At 48.7% G+C, this 24,449-nt stretch overlaps 1 protein-coding gene and 1 long non-coding RNA gene across 2 annotated transcripts in view; one reads left to right on the top strand and one right to left on the bottom strand.

Moving 5' to 3' along the window:
• CDH22 (cadherin 22) overlaps positions 1-24,449 on the top strand; it is a 134,615-nt gene that overhangs the window by 14,577 nt on the left and 95,589 nt on the right. The window lies entirely within an intron of this gene.
• On the bottom strand, positions 16,805-24,442 carry LOC107970039 (uncharacterized). The gene is made up of 3 exons (XR_001712265.2): positions 24,338-24,442; positions 22,859-22,998; positions 16,805-17,246 (listed from the first exon to the last, which is right to left on the bottom strand). It is a non-coding gene; the product is annotated as an uncharacterized LOC107970039 (long non-coding RNA).

Here is a 24,449-nt window from a genome sequence, read left to right as displayed (position 1 = left end):
AGAAACTGAGACTCCAATAAGTTAAACATAATATAAGTGTTTTTTTGTTTTGAGATGGAGCCTCGCTCTGTCGCCCAGGCTGGAGTGCAGTGGTGCAATCTCGGCTCACTGCAACCTCCGCCTCCCAGGTTCAAGCAATTCTCCTGCCTCAGCCTCCTGAGTAGCTGGGATTACAGGCATGAGCCACCATGGCTGGCTAATTTTTTGTATTTTAGTAGAGATGGGGTTTCACCATGTTGGCCAGGCTGGTCTCAAACTCCTGACCTCGTGATACGCCCGCCTTGGCCTTCGAAAGTGCTGGGATTACAGGCATGAGCCACCGCACCTGGCCTCTGTGTTTTTATAGCTTCTCAGAAAATACCTGTTGAATGGATGGATCTCAAAGAACACAGACCACCTCTCTCCTCCCCACCCCCAAAACCAGGAACTGAGATCTGGTTTCTTTAGTCAGAGGACTTCGTGGAATAGGGTTGTGGACAATTTGGGGACATGTGGCTCAGAGGAAGAGTGGATTCCTCAAGCGACTATTAGAGGGAGGGAATTCCAAAGTGCTCCCCCTACCCCCAGCCACCCCTATCTTGGGTCGGAGACTGCACATTCAGAAACATAAACATGAAAAACATAGGTTCCCTGCCTGATCCTCAGAAAGGCCTGGGATGGATTGAAAAATGGAAGAAGCAAGGCCTCTTCTACAAGCACATGTCTCCATGCACACACGGAGATGCAGGTCAGCACAGACAGCTCCCTGTAGCGGCAGCTTCATGGAGGATAAAAGCATTTTTTATAAAGTGTCTGGTTGCTGTCCAAGGTACTCTCTGAGTCCACAGCATGTGTGGGTGGCTGAGGCGACAGGCCATTGCTAGGACTGGGGATGAGGGCAGTCTTCAGACCAGATGACAGCAAGAGGTTGGCCTCCTTCCCTGGATTCTAGAGGGTTGTAACCACTAAGGGGTCTTGGCAGTCTCCTCCCCCGATTCATTCATTCTTACTTACTCAACATATATTGAGCATCTACTCTGTGCCAGGCACTGTGTGGACCACAAAAACATTAGGATTAGGAAGACCCAGGATCTGTCTGCAAGGACTCTTTCAGGCTAGTGGGGAAGACACACACACACACACACACACACACAACCAGTGGCTGGTGCTCTTCTAGAAGCACCAGAACAGAACAAAAGAGGGAGTGATTAACTCTGCCTGCAGGAATCAGAAAGACCCCCTGGAGCAAATGACTTGGGCTCAGTCTTAAAAAGATGAATAGTTCTCCAGGTGGATAATGGGCAAGAGAGCATTTCAGAGGGGCAGCATGAACCAACGCGGGGAAGAATTCACGGTTTAGATCACAATGAGAAGTTCTGTGTGACTGGAGTGTTGGCTGCTTGAAGGTGAATGGCAGATTGAGGAGAGGGGGTTCTGGAGAGGGGCAGTGACTTGCCCAAGATGCCAATTTGAGTTGCAGGCACAGCCAGGACTAAGACACCGGATACCCTAATTTGTCAGAAAATCAGAACATCAGAGCTAGTTGGGTGTTTGCGATTCTCTAATCCAAACTGCCCATTTTTCAGATGGGGAAACAGAGGGTGAGAGATGTTCAGTGCTGTGCCTGGAGTCCCACAGTATGGGTGTAGCAGAGCTAGGATTTGAAATCTGGTCTGTTTGACATCAAAGCCACAGCTGTTTTCCTAGTGCCACAGCTAGGAGCAGAGCGAACCCCACCTCAGCTCAGCTGGAGAGCAGAGGGCTCTGAAAAGGACGGGCTGCTCATGGGACCTTTGCATTTACTGGGACAGGCAGCCAGCTTCTGCCATATCATTGGCACTCAACACTCACCCTGGGGGAGGGAGCCTCCAGTGGGAAAGCTCAGCAGGCATGCCTTCCTGTTGGCTGGAGAGACCTAAGTCCTACCACCAACTCTCTGAGTGACCTTGGGTAAGGTGTGACCCTCTCTGGTCCTTTCTTCCATGATCCACTATGTCATAGGAGGATCCTCCTTTGCCTACTGTCTGGAGCAGTCATTCTCCATTGGGGTGGGAGAGCAGTTGATTTTGGCCTCCAGGGAACATTTGGCATTGTCTAGAGGACAATTTTGGTTGTCACAACTGGGAATAAAGAGTGCTACTGGTATTCAATGGGTAGAGGCCAAGAATACGGCCAGCCATCCTACCCTGCACAGGACAGCCCCCACCATCAAAGGGTTATCCAGCCAAAATGTCACTGCTGCTGAGGCTGAGAAACCCTGAAGTCTGAGGCCATTTGTGAAGATCAGATATGGCCACAAGAGTGGGCACATGGGGCTGTGCAGAGGTGCACCCCAGGCTGCAACGCAGAGGAGCAGAAGTGGCCTTGCTGTCAGGCAGACCTGGCTGTGTTGGGAGGTCGTTCACCTCTCTGTGCCTTGGTTACTTCATCAGTGCAGCAGGGGCCGTAACAAGAGCACCTATCTCGGGAGACTATTGAGAGGGTGTGAGGAGATCATGAATGTGGACGGCAGAGGAAGCAAATGGAAAACAGAAGCCTGGAGCCAGCTCTGGAGCCAGCAGGGCCGCTCAGGGCTATGGGATCTTATGCAACTTACCTGACCCCTTTGCCTCCATTTCCAATCTGTAAAACGGGGATTATAGTAGTACCCATCACACAGGCTCAGTGGAGGATTAAAAATGAGTTAACAGATGTAAAGCATTGAGAGTGACACAGAGTAAGTGCGATGCAAGTGTTAGCTATTATTATTTGGTTTTGTTTGTTTTTTGTTTTATGTATTTATTTATTTTTGAGATGGAATCTCGCTCTGTCTCCCAGGCTGGAGTGCAGTGGCGCAATCTCTGCTCACTGCAACCTCTGCCTCCCAGGTTCAAGTGATTCCCCTACCTCAGCCTCCTGAGTAGCTGGGGTTACAGGCACACGCCACCACATCCAGCTAATTTTTGTATTTTTAGTAGAGACAGGGTTTCGCCATGTTGGCCAGGCTGGTCTCGAACTCCTGACCTCAGGTGATCCACCTGCCTCTCTTCCCACAGTGCTGGGATTACAGGAGTGAGCCACCATGCCCAGCCAGCTGTTATTATTTGAATTCTGTCTTGAACAAGGCAGTCACATAAGTTGCAGAGGGTGCATTGGACACCAGGCCCTCCAGATGCCAACTCTCTCTGCAGCTCTCTGACTATCCATGCCACACCCCCAGCCTTCCTTCCAAACACACCCCCCATGACCCTGCTTGGGCTCTCTGCAACTCTGCAAAACTATTACTCTCTCTCTCTCTTTCACCAGCTCCCACCCTGCTTGTCTCTAGCTTCATGAATTCCCTGACACATTGGGCTGGCCCTCTCCTCCTTCTCCCTCCCCATCTCCACCCTAACCCCCTTCCTCTCCCTTAGAGTCTGCCAGAGCCAGAGTTAGCTGTCAGCAGCTCCATCCAGGAGGAGGGGGACACAAGGGTGCCCACACCTGACTCTATAGCTCAGGCCCGCATCGCACTAGCCCTCCCCCTAAACACTCATATCCTGACTCCTGGCCCACTTGGATTAGCCTTGGCTAACCCTTCAGAGAATGAATAAATCCTCCAGTGCTGGGTTTCTCAACCTCAGCTCTATTGACATTTGGGGCTGGATAATTCTTTGTCGTGGAGGGCTGTCCCGGGCATTGTAGAATGTTTAGCAGCATTCCTGGCCTCTACCCACTAGATGCCAGCAGCACCCTCCCACCCAGTTGTGACAACCAGAAACATCTCTAGTCATTGCTAAATGTCCCCTGGGTGGCAAAATTGCCCCTGGTGGAGAAAAACTGTTCAAGAACTTGACTATATATCGTGAGCTTCTGTCTCATAGTGTCCTGGCAAAGAAGCTTTGAAAATCTAATAAATATCCTCAAGTTGAGCCCCTCAAGTTGATGCCACCTTCAACTTTGTACAGTTTTCTCACCAAAGTTTTCGTTTCTTGACCCATTCTCAAAACCAGTTGACCACAAACATTAGGCCCAGCTCCCAAACACTCAGCCCTAACTAGAATTCTGAATATTAACTTTAAATCCAAAACTTCAACCTGTTTTCCAAACTCCAAACCTTAATTCAGACCCTAACCCTAAACTCTTGGCCTGTTCTAAAACTTTAGTTTCCTGAACTTCCAACAGAATTCTAAATCCACAGGTTAGCCTCAAACATGAAGCCAAGTTGGAAACCTGCACTTCCAGATCCTTCCATAACCAGCTCCTAAATTTTAATCTCTATCCCTTCTGGCCTCTAGAGATTCCTTGGCTCATGTTTCTAGCTTCCTCCCCTCCCAGGTGACCCCAGGTCCTTCAGAAATGGCAGGAAAATTTCCAGTAGGCAGCTCTGTCTAGCCGTAATCCCTCCCTCATATCACCCCAGGCAATCCATCTGGAAATTCTATTATTATTCATTTGTTTATTCAAACATTTGATGAGCACCCACTCTGCAGACTCTGTGTTGGACACCAGGAAAGCAGTGGAGAATTGGATCCAGTGGCTTCCCGCTGTCTGCTGGGGGAGACAGACAAGCAGACAAACAGGAAGACAGATAGATAAAAACTATGCGAGTCATTCAAGAAATATCCACTGAGCACCTATTATGTGCCACGCGCTGTTCTAAATGCTGGGAATACAGCATCAAGCAAAAAAGACAACACCCCTAAAATCATGGCACTCACATTATAGAGAAAGGAGGCATCCATTTATAATATATCAGATAGTGATAAGTGTTATGGAGAAGGTGAAGAAAGCAGGATAAGGGGATATGAATGGCCTGGGGAACTGAGGAGCTAGTTTATCACAGGTTGTAAGGGAAAGGTGCATGGGGTCAGCCATTTGAGCAGACCCTCGAAGGAAGGGAGAGAGTGAGCCAGGCAGACATCAGGGGTGAGGGTGTTCCAGGCAAGAGGACCAGCAAGTGCAAAGGCCCAAAGGTGGGATCATACCTGGTCTATTCAGAGAAGAGCCAGAGGGCCAGTGTGGCTGAAATAGAGGGAGAGGGGAGTAGGAAAAGGTCAGAGAAGTAACAAGAAGCCAATTCGTGTTGGATCTTATGAGCCATTTTACTCCGAGTAAGACAAGAAGCCAAAAGAATTTTGAGAGAAGGAGTGTTACGGCCTGATTTATGTTTTAACACCGTAACTGAGAACAGTCTGCAGGGGGCCAGGGCAGAAGCAGGGAGACCAGTTAGGAGGCTGTTGCAATCATCCAGGTGAGAGATGATGGTGGCCAGACCAGGCTGCTAACAATGAAGGTGGCAAGATCGGCCAGATTCTGGATCTATTTTAAGGTAGAGCTGGCAAGATTTGCTGATGGATTGGATGTGGGGTGTGAAGTCAAGACTGACTTCAAGGCTTTTGGCGGAAGCAGCTGGAAGCATGGAGTTGCCAGTTACCGAACTGGGGAATGCTGGAAGAGGAGCAGTTTTTGAATTTATGTTCTCATTATTTGTGTGTGGTTGGGGATAGGACTCAGGAGTCCGGGTTCAGACATGAGGGTTTTGAAGGGCGTTTTAGACATCTGCACTGAACAGGCAAGAGACTCTATGTGTTGGGTTTTGGGCAGACATCTGAGTTGGACACACATATTTGGGTGTCATCAGCAAATCCATGGGGTTTCAAGCTGCGGGGTTACATGTGGTCATCTGAGGAGGAGTGGCCCAGGGACTATGCTCTGGGGCCTTCGAAAATTTGGAGGGAAATGAGATGGAAACAGCAGAGGAAACTGAAGGAGCCAAGAGCTCTATGAGGTACAGGGTGCTGGGAGAGGTGTGGACACATAGGGGAGAGAGACCAAATCTGGGGTACCAGGGAGGGATTCATATATTGGAGGGGATATTGGAGCCTGGCTTTGAGTGATTCATACAAAATCCCCCATCAGACAAGATTGGGGAAGGACATTCTCCCTGGAACAGTACATGCAAGGGCTCAGAGGCCTCCACACATTGGGGCATGTTAAGCTACATAAATGGTTCCTCATCCTCCAAACTTGCTGCTTCCCTCTCTTCCCCAAATCTGTGAATGGGGCCACCTCAATGTCTTACCGAACAGGTCCTCATCTTGCAGCTCCCCGTAGCATTCCTACTATATCCCGAGGATTCTGCCTTCCGTATGTCTCTAGAAATAGCCCACTCCTCTCCAACCTCACTGCCCCCACCTACTTCAAGCCACCATTATTGTTCACCTGGACAACATCCTCCTCTCCCATGTCCGTGTTTCATTCTCAGCCACCTGATGGGGGACCCCAGCAGGTGAAGGGGCGGGGGCCAGTCTGCTTCACACCCACAGTAGCCTGGGTGAGTTCCAAACAGAATAAGATTCATGCCAATCCTCTGCTTCGGAAGCTTTCAATAGCTTCCCATTGCTCTTAGAATGAAATCTAAAATTTAACAAGGCCCACGAGATCCTGCACAGTGTGGCCTCCTGCCTGCTTCTCCTGTCTCATCTCAGCCTTCTTCCCCATTGCTCCTGACGTGCCAACCTCCCCGCTGCCTTTCAGGTTCTCAGCTTGGCAAAATCCATCCAGCCTCAGGGCCTCTACCCAGGCTGTTCCCTCCACCTGGCTGCCCTCACCCTCGCCACCCCCACACTCCAGTCTGAGAACAAATCACTTTCTCAGGGACCCCTTCCCAAGAGCCCCAGACTAGTCCGAGCTCCCTGTCAGATGCTCTCCTTGTACCTTTCTTTTATAGTCATCATCACATGTTTTAATGAAGTCGTGAGTTAATAATGATAATAACAGCTAACACTTACGGAGTACTTCTTACTCCATAGTAAATGATCAGAGGAATATTGAGTGATTCACATATCTTTTTAGCTATTTAAGTCCTGACACCACCGTGTGAGGTAGCTACTGTTATTATTCCCATTCTACAGAGGAGGAAACTGAGGCCCAGAAGAGGTTATTCATGCAAGGTTACACAGATGATAAAGAGCTAAACTGACACAGACCTAACGTCTGTCTTTTCTGCTTGATATTAAATTCCATGGGATGACGGACCATGCCCGTCTTGTCTTGTTCACAGCTTCATCCCCTCTATCCCTCAGAGGGCTTAGTAAATGTTTATTGAATAAATGGATGATTGATTGAATGGATGAATAAATGAATAAGAGTTTGAGCAGCACAGGACTCCATGGTATTGGAATGCAAGAAAGGAGGCTGGAGCCACAGAAAGGATGAGACATGAAGGACCCTGAATGGCAGACAGATGAGTCTGGAATTGGGTCTGGGCCACAGGAGCCATAGGGCTTTCTAGAGCAGAGGAGGGCAGAGCTCAGATAAGGATGTTAGACAGATATAGCAGCTGGCTGCCACGGAGGAAGACCAGAGGTGGGGTCCTTCCCTGCCCAGCAACCAGGCAAGGCTGGCACCCACCCCCTCCCACTCGGCCCTATTAGCATTCTGCATGTGGCTGGGCTCCACAATTAACACAAAGGTACAGTCATTCATTCTGACTGGTAGACTCGGGGGATCGGCGGATCGGGGGCTGGCTGCGCAGGGTTTCTGCTGGGAAGGCATGTCACAGCACAGTGGCCACTGAAATGAAAAGCTATTAATAATGATCCTGGAACTTCACTCCCATCAGCTGTTTGTTTAAAGGTGTTCCATACTTGGAACTGCCTGATTTATGTGGGCAATAACGCGCCCTGGTCGGTCCGCACTTTTTAAAGCAGCGCTAATGGGGTGAGACTGAGACCCCGGGGGATGCTGGGGAATAAGGCTTGAGGGCCAGGCGTGGTCAGATTTGGACCTCGACTCCCTGCCCAGCATCAGAGTGGGAGAGCTGAAAGAGCCAGGGAGCTGGGTTCAAATCCAGCTTGAGCATGTCTCTTTCCCTCTCTGAGCCCCCGTTTCCTCATCTTCTCTTTGAGTAAGAGAACACCTGCCTTGCAGGGTTGACAGGAAGATCCCATGAAAAGCATACAGTAAGTGCTCCATAATGTCTTAGTTTTCTCCCCTTTCTCTTTTCCTTGTAGAAAAACTCTCCCCACCACCTGCCAGCCCTCTCCAGGAAGGAGAAGCATTCAATCCACTTAAATGTTTATCGAGAATCTACAATTGTATTTGACATTTAAATTCCCGAAGGCCTGACAAAAATGCTGGGAGAGACAGCCTGTCGTGCCCATTTTAGAGATTAGGAAACTAAGGCTCAGAGGAGGAAGAGACATGCCTAAGGTCACCCAGCTCAAAATCCACTACATGGGAGTCCCAAACGGGCAGAGATTGTATATATTTTAATCCACCACTGAGTACCCAGCACCTTGTCCAATGCCTGGTATGTCACAGGAGCACAATGTATATGTGTCAAATTGAAAACAAAAGGTGTCTGAACCCTGAATCTTGCCTCAGAGGTCCAATTCCCTTTCCATCATTTAATCTCAGTGGTAGAAACAGTCAGGAGACCTGGATTCTATCCCCAACTCTGAGGTAAGTTGCTTAAAGGGAACGTTGGATCAGATGACCGTAGGGCAGTTTCTTAACATCAGCACTACTGATATCTTAGGTTTGATAATTATTTTGTGTATGGGTGTTTGGGGGGAAGGTGTCCTGGGCACTTTGGAATGTTTAGCAACATCCCTGCCCTCCACCCACTAGATGCCAGTAGCAGCCTCTCAGTTGTGACAAGCGAAGATGTCTCCAGACGTTGCAAATGTCCCAAGGGTCGCAAGGTCCCCCCTGGTTGAGAAGCACTGCACTAGGGGCTTTCTCCAAACACACAAATTCTGCACAGCAGAGGTCTACATTGTGGTGGGGGAGTGGGGGAGATTTGGCCTGTGACCCAGGAAAAATGTCATGTTGACATTTTCACAAAGTCTCGTTTTCCCATTTGGCCTGTTCGAGAACAATTCTCCTTTGGCAGAGCCAATCACCAGGCAGTTCTGCTAACAATGCTGCAACCTGGTCCACAGACCGGATGGTCACGGCACATGCAAAGGCAAGCTTCCCAGAATGCAGCTAAACTTGGGAACCGATGAGTCCCTACCAGGTACAGGGGCGAAAGAGAAGTCTGGGGCTGTTGGGGATGAATGAAGACCAGGAGTGATCAGCACTGGGTACAGTGGTCAGGTTGGGGGTCGGGGGAAAGCCTGAGCAGAGATGGAGAGGCAGGAATGAGTGCTGATGAGGAGTGAGGGAAAAATGATCTGTGCCCATCCCAGAAGGACAAACACCTTTCAGACTTTCCCTCCCATTTTCCCACCTAGTAAAGCTGCACTATCTCGGCAGGAGACAGTTTCTCCTGGCTCCAAGTCATCCCCTCCATGCCTCCTTCCCACTGGGACTCCTTACACAGAGGCGGCCTGGAGGGACAGAAATGGCGTGCTTTGGTGTCAGACACCATGGGTTCCAGTTTCAGATGGGAATCTACAGCCCTGTGGCCTTGGCTCACATGACAAAGAGCAATATTAAAATTACTGAGCCACTGGACCAGCATACTCACTGATCAATCAGAACAGGTGACAGTTGAAAACAACTGACAGGGCTAGCTGAACATCGGCCCCACCTCTGAGTCTGCACCTCCACCTCTGTACATCTACCTCCTGGGGCTGTCAGGTGAAATGGAGAGAAAGCACCCGGCACAGCAGCTTGCATACAGCAGGGATTCAATAAATGTTCCTTGGCTTCCCCCAAAGATCCCAGAAGGTGTTGAGGTCTGAATTTTCTGCAGTGGGTCCCTGCAAAGACATCATTCTTTCCAGATGTTGAGGAAAGTTGTGAACCGCTTCTTCCAGCCAGGGCTTAGGAGCAGGGAGGCTGAGAAAGATGGTCTGGGTGCAAAGACGAACTGCAATCAGGGTTCACTGATCACCTTTGTCCCCCTGGTGGTCTTTGTCCTGCCCAGGGACTCTGGCACACCTTCCTGTCACGCACTCCAGGAAGATCTGGGTCTGTGCGTCAGACCCGGGCCAGCCAGCCCCCTCTCAGTGTGTATAGGCAGCTTGTCACTACAAAATCCATTTTCTTATCTCCTGCCATATCTATTTTTCTAATTCTTACTTAACGAGCTCCCCTGAAAATAAGAAAATCATTGGAACAATTTCCTTAAGTGTGAAAGATTAGTCTGAAATCGGCATTAAGGGGACTAATTACCTTCATTCTCCCACCTTTCCGACAGCTGTTTGTTAGCTGTGAGGACTCATTCATCTGCTGCTCAGGGAAGTCAGGCAACATTTGGCTGTGGTGGGATCCTCCGCTCCTGCTTTGGCTCACGGGGTGTGTGTATGCGTGTGGTGTGTGTGCATATGTGTGTGTGAGAGACAGAAACATAGAGAAATGGATTGGGGAGCAGAAAAGTGCAGAAAGGCCCAGGACTCCATGTGAAGCTGCTCTCTGGGACTCTTTGGTGATGGCGGTGGGAGTGGGGAGGGTAGACATCCAACTCAGAATCAGGGGTGGGTGGATACCTGGGGAGGTGCTGGCATGAGCCAGACACACATGGTCTGCCAAGTTCCTAGAGGTCTGGATTCCCTGTTGCTGACTCACTGAATGACTATGGGGAAGTCTCTGTGACTGCAGGCCTCAGTTTTCTCATCTGTAAAATGAGGGTCATTTCTTGTAACTACGGTAATGACAGCAATATCCAGCTTCCATGGAGGGCAGGCATCGCATAGTGATTCCACCCCCTCTTCATCCTCACCATAGCCCCGGGGGCAGTTCCTATGATTACTGCAGTGTACAGTTGGGAAAGTGGAAAACCAGAGATGTTAGGGAACGTGTCCCAGGTCACGCAGCTGGAATCGGAATCTGAGTCTGTGTAATTCTGGAGCTCATGTCCTGTCCACTCTACTCAGACTCCAGACCTCCCCCTGCTCCCAGAATGCATTCCCAGTGCACTTGGAGGCTGAAGACATAGGTTCCAACCCCAACTCGAGCTTGCACCACTTGTGTGACCAGAGGTACATCCAGGCATCTCCTCTGTAAAATGGAGACAGTTATGCTTCTTGCCATAACTGGATGTGGGGGGCACCCCATGCCGTACTGCATGCTGTAAACAAAAATGAAAGGATGTGGAAGCAAAGGATGGCAGTGGAGGAGGGCCAGGAAGAGGCAAGAGCTGCACAGAGTCTGTGGAAGCCCTGGGCCATGAACCTGGGTCTCTGGACTCCAGGCTCCCCTAGACCTGGCCAGCTGCTGCCACTCCTGTCCCTAGCTTTGAAGAGCCCGCCTTCCTGAACAAAGCTCTGAGCAGCAAGGAGGCTTGTGACGAGGGAGCAAGTTGACAAATGGTGACGCCCAGAATTAGGCAGGGATTACGGGTTCCAGCGTCCAGGCCTGCACCTGGTATGGGGGAGGGGCAATCACCCACCCACCTTTCCCTCCCCTGGGGGAGAACTCACTGGGGGAGGCGGATAAGCTCTGAGAAGACGACGGGAACATCTTCCATTTTCCATTTAACCACCCGATATTGAATTATAAATAATTCATACACCTGCCAAACATTTGATTAAAAGAACCCAATTCGCACTGCATTTGTCAAGGGGTAAGAATTGCATTTGGTGTTTTTATTTTAATCTGTCCTTTAACTCTTTTACGAATATTTATTTACACTTGGCTGTCAGGTTTTATTCTATTTGCCCTGATTTTATTCTGGCTGTAGCTGGCATTTTTTCCTTTCCCTTTTTATTTTGTCACTTCTGCCTAGTAGTCATGCATTTGAGAGCCCAGAGGTAATAAATAAGGAAGCGAGACTCCTTCCTGCTCTCTCAGGGCACTTGGCCCCACGCATCTCCACCCACTGTGTGTAGAGACCCCTTTCTCCCCAGTGCTGCTCCCACCCCCCGGGCAAATCTACCGTGGAATCTAACCTGCCAAACTCAGGGTATCCTGGGCACGTTGTATTCATTTCTGTCTCTGGATCTTTGTCTATCCTGTTCTACCACCATTCTCTTCCCTCTTTGCCAACCATGGTGCAGGCACTCAATAATTATTTTTTCAATGAATAAATGAAGCATGATCATCAGACTCATCAGTATCGGTATCTTTGGGGACAAAAAGCAAGGTATTCGTATTCAAGTCTAGTGATAGGAGAAAGCTGTCATAGTGGACCTTAGATCCAACTCCTGCTCTGCCAGCTGTGTGAATCTCGGTAAGATACTTTCATTCCCTAAGCTCTGCATTCTGTCATCTGCAAAAGGCATCTGTAATAGCAGCACCCGCATCAGACATTGATATAAGAATTAATGCGTGTGCTCCGCACATAGTAAGCATTCAAAAGCCAGGAGCTGTGATTTTTATGATGAACTGTAAACTCCTTTCTCATATCCTGTCCATATTCCTGCCTTTCCCTTGAATCTGAAGGTCTGGGCATCTGTGATATTATCCTGAATGCCAGGTGTGGGTCGACAGATGTGTCTGTGACAAACAAGAAAAAAGAAAAACTGACCATTTCCCTTTGTTGGCTACCTACCTTCGAAATAATGCACTCTGTGTTTGTTGGAGGGCTTACATGGGTCAGTTTGTGAGTTGACATAAAAACTTGTTTCTGCCAAGTGATTCAGGTGAGCTGGGAATTTCCTTGAGACCCGTGTCAACGCTCCCTGAATACAAAGGCAGGATGTTATATGCCCAAGAAAAGCTGTCGACAAGGACAAGAGAGTATCAGGGTAGGCGTATGTGATTTTTTTCCATTTACAAAACACGTCCTCATATACATCACAGGTTTCCTTTCAATCTCCAAGAAAATCCTAGCATCTTTCAAAATCCAGTCCAGCCACTCTACTCTTCCCTGGCCTCCTCCAGTCCCCCAGGCATCTCACAGGATTAGAAGGGATCTCAGGGCCCCATCTGTCACCTGAACTGTTCACCACAGCCTCCTCAAGGCCTCCCTGCCTCCAGGCAGTCTCTCTACCGCTGGGCTTCCCTTCCAAAGCCACCCTCCACACAGACAACATGTTCTTTCAGAAGTCTATTTAGCCGTGTCACTCCCTTGATCAAACTTTCAATGGCCCCCTACTGCCCTAAAGGTAGAGTTCAAGATGGCCCCAGTGAGCTGACCCCAGAAATCAATTGAGATTGGGAAGACCTTTGCTTGTGAGTAGGTCTGCTACCCCAGTTAGATTGTGGTGACTTTTCCTGTTGTCATTGGTCCTTTAACCCCACAAACTTCCTGAAGCCAAATCACAGACTTTCCTGAGAACCTACTTTGTGTTGGACACTGTGGCTCACACAGCATTCAGGGTTAAGCCAGACACTGCCTAGAATTATCCAGGCCCCTGCTCAGAGTTGGAGAAGCTGTTGGAAGAGGAAAAGAGAGCAGGACATAACATTCATTGAGTGCCCACCATATACATTTTGCCCACAGCAACCTGCAAACTAGGTCTTATCTTACAGAGTGAGGAAGTGGATTGCTCAAGGTCACCGTATATGACAGAACTGAGATTCAAATCCAGGTCTCCCTGAGTCCAATAGCCAAGGTCTATCCTCAGCACTACACTGCCTCCCAGGGAATAGTGAGTGAGGGTCTCAAGAGAGAAGGCAGCCCCCAGACCATATGCTGAGGTCTTTAGGGCCGGTTCAGATGGGACTGTGGTACTTCTGCCTGGAGACTGCCAGCCCCCCTGAGAAGGTGCTCAGAGGACTCTGCCCCCACCATCATTATCCTAATGACAACAATGGCCAGCAGGCAGTTTAAAAGGTGTTGTTGTTGTTGTTATTGTCCTCAGAGCCTCACTCTGTCGCCCAGGCTGGAGTGCAGTGGCGCGATCTCAGCTCACTGCAACCTCCACCTCCCAGGTTCAAGCGATTCTCCTGCCTCAGCCTCCCGAGTAGCTGGGACTACAGGCCCACACCACCACACCTAGCTAATTCTTGTATTTTTAGTAGAGATGGGGTTTTGCCATATTGATCAGGCTGGTCTCAAACACCTGAGCTCAAGTGATACACCCGCCTCGGCCTCTCAATGTGCTGGGATTACAGGTGTGAGCTACCGCACCCGGGCTGTTGTTTTTACCCCAGAGCTTGAAGCAGCAGAAAAAGAGGCCCAGCCTGTGGAACCAGACAGTCCCAGGTGTGACTCCCAACTCGTCCCCATGACACGTATGTGACCTGGGACAAATCACTGCAGCCCTCTGTGCCCGGGTTTCCTCCTCAATAGCACAGAAATTATAATCCATCCCTCAAAGTCTTGTTGGGAGGATGGAGTAAGTTCACATGGGTTAAAAAAAAATGCTCCGTCAACTAGAAAATGAATTACACATTCTCTCTGCACGTATAATTTGATCCTCCAAACAATTTAGTGAAATAGGCAGGGCAGAAATTATTTAAATAAAGTGGTTAATTTCTTTTAAAAATAATTTTAATTTTATAAGAAATACCTGAATCCATTCTCTTAGAAATCAGGGCACTGTCGATGAAGCTGAAGTCCCTTCCCCACCACCTCCAATCTGGTCCCCTCCCACTTCCTCAGCGCCAGCTCCTAGGATGAGCTTAGTATGTATCACTGCAGACCATTTTTAGACTTTAGCATACATTATATGTACCCACAGAAAATAACTAGCATTGTTTTGTGGTATTTTTAATGTAAATGGATTCATACTGATGTATCACTCTGCAATTTGCTTTTTTCTCTCCAACAACGTTTTTGAAAGCTATCAATGTTGTCATATATAGCTCTGGTTCACTCCATTTAAGTGGCTGTGTTCCATCAGATGAATACACTCCATTTTATTTGTCCACTCCCTTAGCGATAGACCCGTAAGATGTTTCCCCTTTTCCCCTTATCATCAGCCATGCCATGTGACCATCTGTGTACACACCTCCTGCTACACATGCCGATATTTCTCTCACACCGACTCCTGAGTCACGAGTTTTCTGCGTTTTCAGCGTTAATGGACCAGGGTGGGGCTTATTAATAATGATAATAGTTATCATATACCGAGCTTTTGCAATGTTGTAGGAGAGCGTGTGCGCATTATCTCATTTAGCCCCTGCAGTAAAACCACGTGGGAGCCAAGATTCTCTCCAGTTTTCGGAAGACACCGCTGAGGTCCACCCAGAGAGATACAGGATTCACTTAGAGCCACATAGCTGGGTTGGAACAGTGTCTGGACCAGAACTTGGCCTTCCTGAGCCCAAATCAGCCCCCTCCCCCAAGCAGTGGTCTTTCCTGCTGCTCTTGAAGATTTAGGGCAAGAATCTCTGGAAAAACTAACTGGGCCATTCCAGACCCAGAGCCAGAAATCCACAAAATGGCCCAGTGCAATGGCTCACACCTGTAATCCCAATACTTTGGGAGGCCAAGGCGAGAGGATTGCTTGAGGCTAGGAGTTCAAGACCAGCCTGGGCAACATAGTGAGACCCCATCTCTATCCCCCCAAAATTTGTTTAATAGCCAGGTGTGGTGGCACACACCTGTAGTCCTAGTTACTAGGGAGGCTGAGGTGGGAGGATTGCTTAGCCTGGGAGGTCAGGGCTGCAGTGAGCTGTGATTTTGCCACTGAACTCCAGCCTGGGTGCCAGAGTGAGACCCTGTCTCAAAAAAAAATAGATAATAATAAAAACAAAACAAAAAGTCCACAAAATTCCAAGTGGCAGGTCCCTTCTGATGATATGAAAGGTGTCTGTCTAGGTCATCTCTCGGTCAGAAGGCCCATCCTGAGTTTTCCTTAATCCAGACATTGGTGGCTGGGGTGGCAGAGGCAGGACTGGAAGGGGCATTGAACCATGGAGTTCTAGTCTCCTGGAGCTGAAACAACATTTAAGGAGAAACTGAGGCCTGGGGCAGAGGTGGGGAGGACTCACTGAAGGTCATGCAATGCACCAGAGATGCACAGAACCAAGAGGCTGCCTGGGCCCTGAGGCCAGCTGAAGGGCCTGCAAGCCCAGGCTGGGCTGGTGGCCAGCACGAGAAGCAAAGCTGGGGACTGCCCCCAGAAGTGTAGAACTGGAGGGTGGTCCCCCAGAGGGAGTGCCTAGGAGCCCAGGGGGTGAGGCCTGGGTTCTGTTCCCAGCTCCCTGGGGCCCCCACCCCTTGATCACCCTTTCGCTCCTCCTCCTTCTCCTCCTCCTCCTCCTCCTTGTCACCTGTCATCACGGAGGATCCTTCCTTCCTCTTGTCTCGGCCAACGCCTCCTGCCCCCTACCTTCTGCCTGGATCTACACTTTCGCCCCCTCTCATTAGCACTGAGCACACCCAACTCTCTCCTTTAAGAAAGCCCTCCCTCGGCCCTGCCTTCCTCTCCAGCTACCGCCCCCTCCCTCCTTCCCTTCAAAGCCCAACTTATCAAATTGTCTTCGCTTCACTCTCCCACTCACTGCTCAGCCCACTCCAATCTGGTGCCCGCCCCCTCCTCGTTACAACCATCACCAGGTCACTGGTGGCCTTCCTGGTGCTGTCACTGAGGACACCCTGATCCTCACCTCAAGGGGCCCCTCCCCCTTGGTCTCTTATCAGCACTGGACTGGTGGGGGGCGGGCCCTCCTCCAATCTCACCCCCCTCTGATTTCCTCCACCCCCCTCTCTTCTGCTATTCCTCCCACCTCTCTGACCACCCCTTTTCACTCACCTTCACCATCTCCTCCCCCACCTACCCCTTCATTGGTTAACAACATTTATTAGTTAAAACAAAGAACTATAGAGAAAAAAGCCAAACAAAAATGACTTAAAATCTTACCAACCAGTTATTGCCTTATTCATTTTTTGCAAAAATAGACGTGGTGTGTGTGCCACCTGCATAAGCCCATGCTGTGTCCACAGAGAGGACAAGGGAGGCTGTGACAGCACCCTCCCCACCTGGCCCGCTGCTCTCCAGAGGTAAACCCTGCCAACACTATGTTCTAATGCCTTCTAGAAAAACGTTTGGTTCATACACCACCATATATGTCTTGATATTATGTTTATTTACCCCAAAGGGACCATTCTAACAGCCTGATTTGTACTTGTGCCACCCTTTAAATCTCGGGGCTGTCCTGGGCCTTTCCTTTTTTTTTTTTTCTTTAGAGGCGGAGTCTCACTAGAGACAGGGTCTCGCTATGTCGCCTAGGCTGGTCTCAAACTTCTGGGCTCAAGCAATCCTCTCCCCTCAGCCTCCAAAAGTTCTGGGATTACAGGCATAGGCCACTGCACCCGGCCTGGGCCTTTTCTTACTCTTCACACTGCCTTGAGCCAGCCATCTCAGCCACCCTGTGGGGTCTTTGTGGTGATAAGACCTGATTCACTTCTTGCCAGCTTTGATTTCTTCTCTGGATTCCAGACCCGCAAAATCAACCGTCCATTTGACATCTCCACTTAGGTGGAGAAGCTCACACTCTTTGTGGATCTGGCATCTTCCCTGGAAAACAGAAAACTGTCTCACTTTCTCTGGCCCTGCCCACACCCATCTCCCCAGATAGCTCCACTGCTAACCCCAGCCAGCAACCTGGGAGTCACCCCTGAAAGTCCAACATCGTCATTAGACTGTGTCTGCATGCTGGATACACCACTTATGTTTGTGGAGCCTCATCTGTAAGATGGGGATGCCAGCAGTTCCTTCCTCCCAGTATAGTTGCTGATGTGTGGATTAAAGGAGATAGAACCTGGAAGGTGCTCGGGTAGCCCTTCCTGGCACAAATATCTGCTTACTAAATGCTGGCCATGGTTATTAGTGTCCATGATCCATCCTTATCCCTCTCTTTGCTGACCACCTACATCCAATCAATCGCCCACGACTGTCAATTCTCCCAGCCGGACTAGCTAAGCAGTCTCCTATCCAGCCTCCCTGAAGCAACTCTGGCCCCTCCAGTCTGTTCTGCTCTTGACAGCCGAAGTGATCCTTTAAAAGGTGAATCTAATCACTGTCACTCCCTTGTTTAAACGCTTCAGGGATCACCAACATGTCTAAGGTCCAGGGTCTCTCCTTTGGCTTCAGGCTCTGCAGAGATTCAGTCAGAGTTCCAGCTGTGTGTGGCCAGCATCTTCTCTGATTGGTGGGTGCCCCACTGAGCTCACTGCTACATATTTGGATGTGCCCAAAGTCCTCTGCAGCCTGGCACCAGCAACCACCTCACCAGCATCTCTCCTCTGCCCCCCTCACAGGTCGTATTTCAGCTGGAACAAACATCTATTTCCCCAAACAGGATGACATACTTTCTCCCTGACCTCTGGGCCATCATATGTGCTGTTCCCTGGGCCTGAACCCCTCTTCTTCCCACCCCCACCTGGCCAATTTCTACTTATCTAGTGGATCACTCTCCAGGAAGACCCTCCCTCATCCTGCTCCCATAGCAGCCTTTTGTAAAGTTTCTTTCACTCGTGATTTCTTATTGATGGGGCTAAGAGGATTTCCCTCTATTACTGGTTTAAATTTTTTTTTTTTCGCCTATGGTCTCTACCACTAAAATGCAACACATCTAAGGGTGAGAGATTTGCTCATTCAATGCGCTTCTGAATGCTCAGCTCCCGGCACAGAGAGGGTGTTCAGACAACGTTTGTTGAATCACTTATTAATTCAACCACTCAACAAATATTTGTTGAGCACCATTCCATGCCAGGTACTATTCTATGCCCTAAGGATACATCAGTGAATTGAACCAACAAAGATTCCTATCCCCTTGAAGTGTACGTGCTATGGAGGAGAGAGGGTGGCAAAAAATAAGCATCATAAATAAGTAAATCACATAATATGTTAGAAGGTGATAAGAGCTATGGAAAGTAAAGAATAGAGAAAGGGGAGTTGGCAGAGCCTTGGAGAGGGGCTGTGATTTTAGGTGGAGTGGTCGGGTTGCTTTTCATTGAACAAAGATAGTCAGATGGCAAGGGAGGGAGGCCCACAGATATGGGGAAAGGAGCATCCAGACTTGGGGAACAGCTACTGCAAAGGCAATCAAGTGGAAGAATGCCTGCCAAGAAAGGAAAACTCAGCAGGCCAGCGGGGCTGGAGCAGAGGAACAGGGAGAGGGGGAGCGGACAGGGTGAGAGGGGCCACAGGGGCGGATCGTGTAGAGCCTTATAGAAACACTGGCTTTTGTACTGAGAGAAATGGGGGCCACTTTTTCCAAAAGCTTTATTGAGGTATAATTTACATGCTCTAAAATTCACCCATTGTAAGCACACAATTCAATGAGTTTTCGTAAATTACAGAGTTGTGCAACCACCACGCAGTTGCAGAACATTCCTTTCACCCCAGAAAGAGCCTCCGTGCCCATCTGCAGTCAATCTCCATCCCCACTGCCAGCACCAGGCAACCATTTCTTTCGCTTTCTGTCTCTATAGATTTGCCTATTCGGGACATTTCCTATAAGCAAAGGCATACAATATATGATTTTTGTTTTGTTTTTTTGCATCTGGCTCATTTCATTGCACGTAATGTTTTTGAGGTACAGCCATGTTATAGCAGGTATCAGCAGCTCATTCCTTTTTATTGCTTAATAGTACTCCTCTGTTTGGATATACCACATTTGCTTATCCATTCACTGGTTGAGAGGCTTTGGGGTTGTTTCTGCTTTTTGGCTATGTTGAATCATGCTGCTATGAACATTTTCATATGAGCCTTTATGTGGACATATGTTTTCATTTCTCTTGTGTAGACACCTAGGAATGAAATTGCTGGATCGTATAGTACATTTACATTTAACTTTTAAAGAAACTACCAAACTGTTTTCCAAATGACTGCCATGTGGAGAATAATCTACAGTGGAACAAGGATGGAAGCTAAGGGCCCAATTGTTTCATTAATATCATTAATTAAATAAATCCACTGAGTTTAAGGAGAAAGGCATTAGAACCATCATCCATAACTTGGGCACGTGGTGTCCAGGTTGGCACCAAAGACCCTTGTTGAGGACCTAGGCCAGGGAAACCCTGGCTGCAAACCCAGCCTTCCCAGCCCCAGAAAGGAGCAGAGAGCCCTGTCGTATCCCTACCCCTCCCTCCATGCTGCCCAATCCCCAGAAAGCTTCCACGCAGCCAAAGCATGAAAATTCCCAGTTTAAAGAAGAATCAGCATCAGGCATGACTGTTCGAAGCTGCGGAGCCCTCTCCCCCAAGGGAGATGACAAAATTTTCTTTGCAATTAAAATTCCTTTGAAACTAGGACCAAGGAAAATGCAGAGGAGAAAGCGTTTTAAACTAAGGGAAATACTCTTCTGTAGCAATTACCATGTGTGCATTTCAACAAAAGCTGTTGCCTCCTCTCTCCCTGCTCTTCCCTCCTCCCAGTGGTTGCAGGGAACTGTCCCAGCCCAACTTGGCTTCTGCATTCACACTGCGCCCTGGGGCCTTCCTTGGCCCCTTTCCCTGGCTGGTCCCTGCTTCTCTGCCCACTCCTAGCTCTTGGATTCCTCACACATTCCAGCCTTGAGTTCAGGCCTTTACTACAATGTCTACTTCCTGTGAGTCCTTTCACAACCCGGTGGCTCATCTGCCAAGATGCAGTTCCATCCTTGCACTCACCTATCTGATACCCCCTGCCATTGTCGCTCCCCATTCTACATGGGTCTTTCCCTCCTCTGAGCTCACAGCCCTGCCTCTCCGGACAGCTCACCGAGCTCTGAGCACAGCGCTCTGTTAGCATCTTGGCCTGTGAGTGTGATGTTTGATGCATCAGAAAGGGTAGGGACATTGGACACCTGGGTTTCCTTCATTCATTTAATCAACAAATATTTATCGAGCCATAACGACGTGCCATGCACTGTGCTAAAGTCCTAGGGATTAGCCATTTCTGTGTTTAGAAACAGGAGACTAGGTTTTTGGGGCCAACTCTTCAGCTAAAAAGGGCTAAGAATGCTAAATAAAATATAAAAGGTATCTTATTAAAGCATCAAAGAGCTGACAAGTAAGCTCTTTGTAAGGAATTACCAGGAATTATTAGGTCAAAACTGAAGGAAAAACAGAAACCCAGAGAACTTAGAGAGCATAGAAACTACTTTTGTCCAGAGGGCATTTGCTGATCCTTGAAAATCTGAATTTGTTTTCTGATGATCTCACGGCATAAGGGGAATTGAAATCCAAGTTCATGGCCTGAACAAGGTGGAAAATCAGGTGAGAGATTCTCACCAAAATAAACTGGAACTCCAAAGGATTCACCCTTGGGGTAAGGGTGAACCAGAGATGACCCAGCCTTAAATCATGGATTGGAAGCCTCATCCACACAACTTGGGTATGCCAGGGAACCTCAAGCCTTTAATTTTATTTAATCACAGAATGGTAACACCCACAGCCATATGCAGATGCTCACTAGAAAAAAATACCTTTATCCTGGGCTTTAAATTATTCCTTAAAATAAAATTCAAGTACAATGGCCAACATGCAGTCAAAGATAACCAGACACACCAGAAAACAATGCATAATGAGCTAAGCACTGGCAGTACAATGTGAGCAAACAAATGACATCACTTGTTTCATGGGACTTACAGCCCAGCAGGGAAGACAGACATCAACACTCTTAGCAAGGATACTAACAATCTCTGCTAGTGGAGGCATTTCTGTGTCCTCAGTTTACTTTGCTTCTCAACAGCTTTCCTCATGCTGACCTCTAGTTCTGCTCTTGGTTTCCATGACAGTCTCTTGGATGGCCTCCAACCTCACTGGCAGCTTCTTCTCAGTCATCGTGCTTCCTTCTCCTCCCCTATTTCATCTCTGATGGTGGTGTGCCCCAGGGCTCACTTCTGGACCTGTTCTCTATCTCTCTCCAGGTGATCTCATTCATTTCCTCAGCATTAAATATCATCTACTTGCTGATGAATTACAGATTTATATCTCCAGCCTGGATTTCTCCTTGGAGTTCCAGACTGTTTCATCCACTGTCTGTGACACATCTCAACATGCACGTCTCAGGAACATCTCAAACATAACACATCCAAAAAGGAACTCTTGCTGCCTCCCCAACTCTTCCTCCCCAAATTTGCTCCATCGTAGTAAGTATCACACCACCATCCAGTGTTAAACCAAAAACCTAAGAGTCATCTTAAACTTCTGGATGGAATTAGAATGGGGATGGAAACGATGTGAAGTGGTCAATTTAGAGAGTTATTTAGAAGGTAAAGTGGACCAGACTTAATAGATTGCCCATTGGGGGTGCAGGGATGAGAGATGCCAAGCATGACTTCCAGCCTTCTGGCCTGGAACACTTGACAGATGAGGGTGTCATTCACGAAGATGGAAAACCCCAGAGAAGAGTCAGTTTTAGGGAAGAGGAATATGTTGAGTTTGAAGTTTTTTGGAGGCATCTAAGTGGAGGCATGAGAGAGCAGCTGTATGTTTATCCTTGGGCTTCAGAGGAGAGGTTAGGACTGAGGATACTAAGCTTGGGAGTCATCATAGTATTGATGGTAATGGAAACCATCAGCATGGATGAGATTGCCCAGGGAAAGAGTGAGGAGTTTGCAGGTGGGTTAGAGAAGGACACACCTGCAAAGGATTTACAGAAGGCATTATTAGAGAGGTAGTAGGGAACACAGTTCTTTAGTTTTATATTCTAAATGCTGCTGAGAGCCAAGTAAAATAGAGACTGGAGAACATCCATTTGATTTAGCAACATGGCAGTCAAGGTGACCTTAGTAAGCCATCTCGGTGCATGTTGGGAGTAGAAGCCAGATGGCAGTGGGCTGAGAAGAGTAGGAGGTGAGTAAAGGAGATAGTGAGTATGATCAGGCAGTTTTCTGAGAGGTTTTGCTATTAAGGGAAGGGGTTGGGGAGTATAGGGAGGTATGTGCTTGGTTTTGTTTTTTAAAGATGGAATCTACTTGAGCACGTTTAAATGCTGATGCCTACAAACCTCTTAGAGAGGGCTGAAGGTAATAAGGCAGGAGAAGGGAGAATCCATAGTATAAGCTTTCTCAGATTCCAGGAAGGTGTGCATAGGCTCAGAAAAGAGAAGGGCCATTTCCTCTGTTGCAAAGAGGAAGAATAGAGGATGGACATGGATGTGTTTCCTCATCTGTAAAATGGGATAATAACAGTGCCTACCTTGGAGGGCTGTGATGGGGCTTTGATAAATGGATGTTTACAGTGGGCTCAGCCCAGGGTGGTCCCAGCAGGTGGTACGGCCTCCACAAACAGCAGCTGCTATTCATTATCTTCCACTCTCATGACTGCTCCACTCTTGCCTGTGGGGAATAATAATCAAACCTCACTTGGTTACAGCACTTGACTCTTTCCAGAGGATTACTTTTATATTCATCATCTATTCAAGCTTCACAACGAACCTGGGATTCCTGTTCCCTGTTTCACAGAACAGGGCACTGAGGCTCAGAGAGATGAGGTGGCCTGCCTGAGGTCACACATTTGGTAGCAACAAAGCTGGAAGTCCAGCCCAGGTTCCACTGCCAAGTCAACCCAGCTCCTGCCTTAAATATCATCAGCATTAAATATCATCTACATGATGAATTACAGATTTATATCTCCAGCCTGGACTTCTCCTTGGAGTTCCAGACTGTTCCATCCATGGGGTAAAGATGAACACAGACTTAGGGTCTCGCCACCCCTGCACAGAGCCCCTGGAGTATAACCCTGTATGGGAACTCCATTTCTTTCAACACCTGCAGTGTCTCCTGGAGAAAAGATTCCCATGAAGAATCCATGACTAGAATCCATAGCTTTAAACTCAGGAAGAAGAGGATTCAGGCTTGAACAAGGTGCCAGTCTCGCCCCCCTTTCTTGTTCCAGCCCGAGACCGGAGATTAAGGAAGAAGATGCCTTATCTGCCAGCTCTATCGCTTGTCAGGAGAGGGGATAAAGTAAAAGCCCCCTCAGGCCTGGCTCAGTGCTGCCTGTCACCCCAGATGGGGCCCTGCTCACAGTCTGGGGTGAGTGATTTGGCCAAACTGCACTGCAGCCTGCAGCCCCGGCAGGCCCTACCTGGGGATGTAGGACCTATGAGAAATATTCTCTCCCTCTCTCCTTCCCCATCTGTTCCCGGCACCATCAGGTCAGAATGAGTGCTCCCATCTCCAAGTTAAGACCCAGCCCTGTAGCAAGGTGCTCGGGCTGGCTATGCCTTCCCTTTCTACTTTCTTCCCCTCGGCTCTCTGAATAGCCCTTCCTCCAAGACTTTGCTCAGCTTCTTCCCTCTGCCTGGAATTCCTTTCCCCTTTGCTCTATATGGCGAACCCCTACTTATCCTTCAAGGATCAGTTCAAATGTCTCCTGCTGCAGCAAGCCTACCTGACTCCCTTGGATAAAAGCAAGTCTTTTTTGAGCACCTACTACATACTGGTTCCTGGGTGAGGCTCTGGGGTATGGAGATGAATCAGACCTCGGCCCCTGCCTCCAGAGGTCCAGGGTTGCAGTCCAGTAGGCAGAAGTCACAAGGCTGGAAGTCCCTGAGGAGGTGGATGGGGAAATCCGCAGGGGGTAGGCTTGGGGCAGGGAGAATGGTGACCTCAGGCCCCCAGCCCAAGAATGAAAGCAACAGGACAGTTTCCCTGGCAGAGCAGGTGCCCTTACTTGTCCCTGGCAGGCTGGCTCCTCTTGGCATCCTCTGTCTGCTCAACCACCCACAACGGGCCACGTGGAATGGAGAGAGGGTGCACGGTGTGGGGAGCCCCTGGTTCGGAGC

The sequence above is a fragment of the Pan troglodytes genome, chromosome 21 (assembly GCF_028858775.2).
Source record: "Pan troglodytes isolate AG18354 chromosome 21, NHGRI_mPanTro3-v2.0_pri, whole genome shotgun sequence".
NCBI classification, from domain to species: Eukaryota; Metazoa; Chordata; class Mammalia; order Primates; family Hominidae; genus Pan; species Pan troglodytes.
This window is presented reverse-complemented; position numbering and strand designations above follow the sequence as displayed.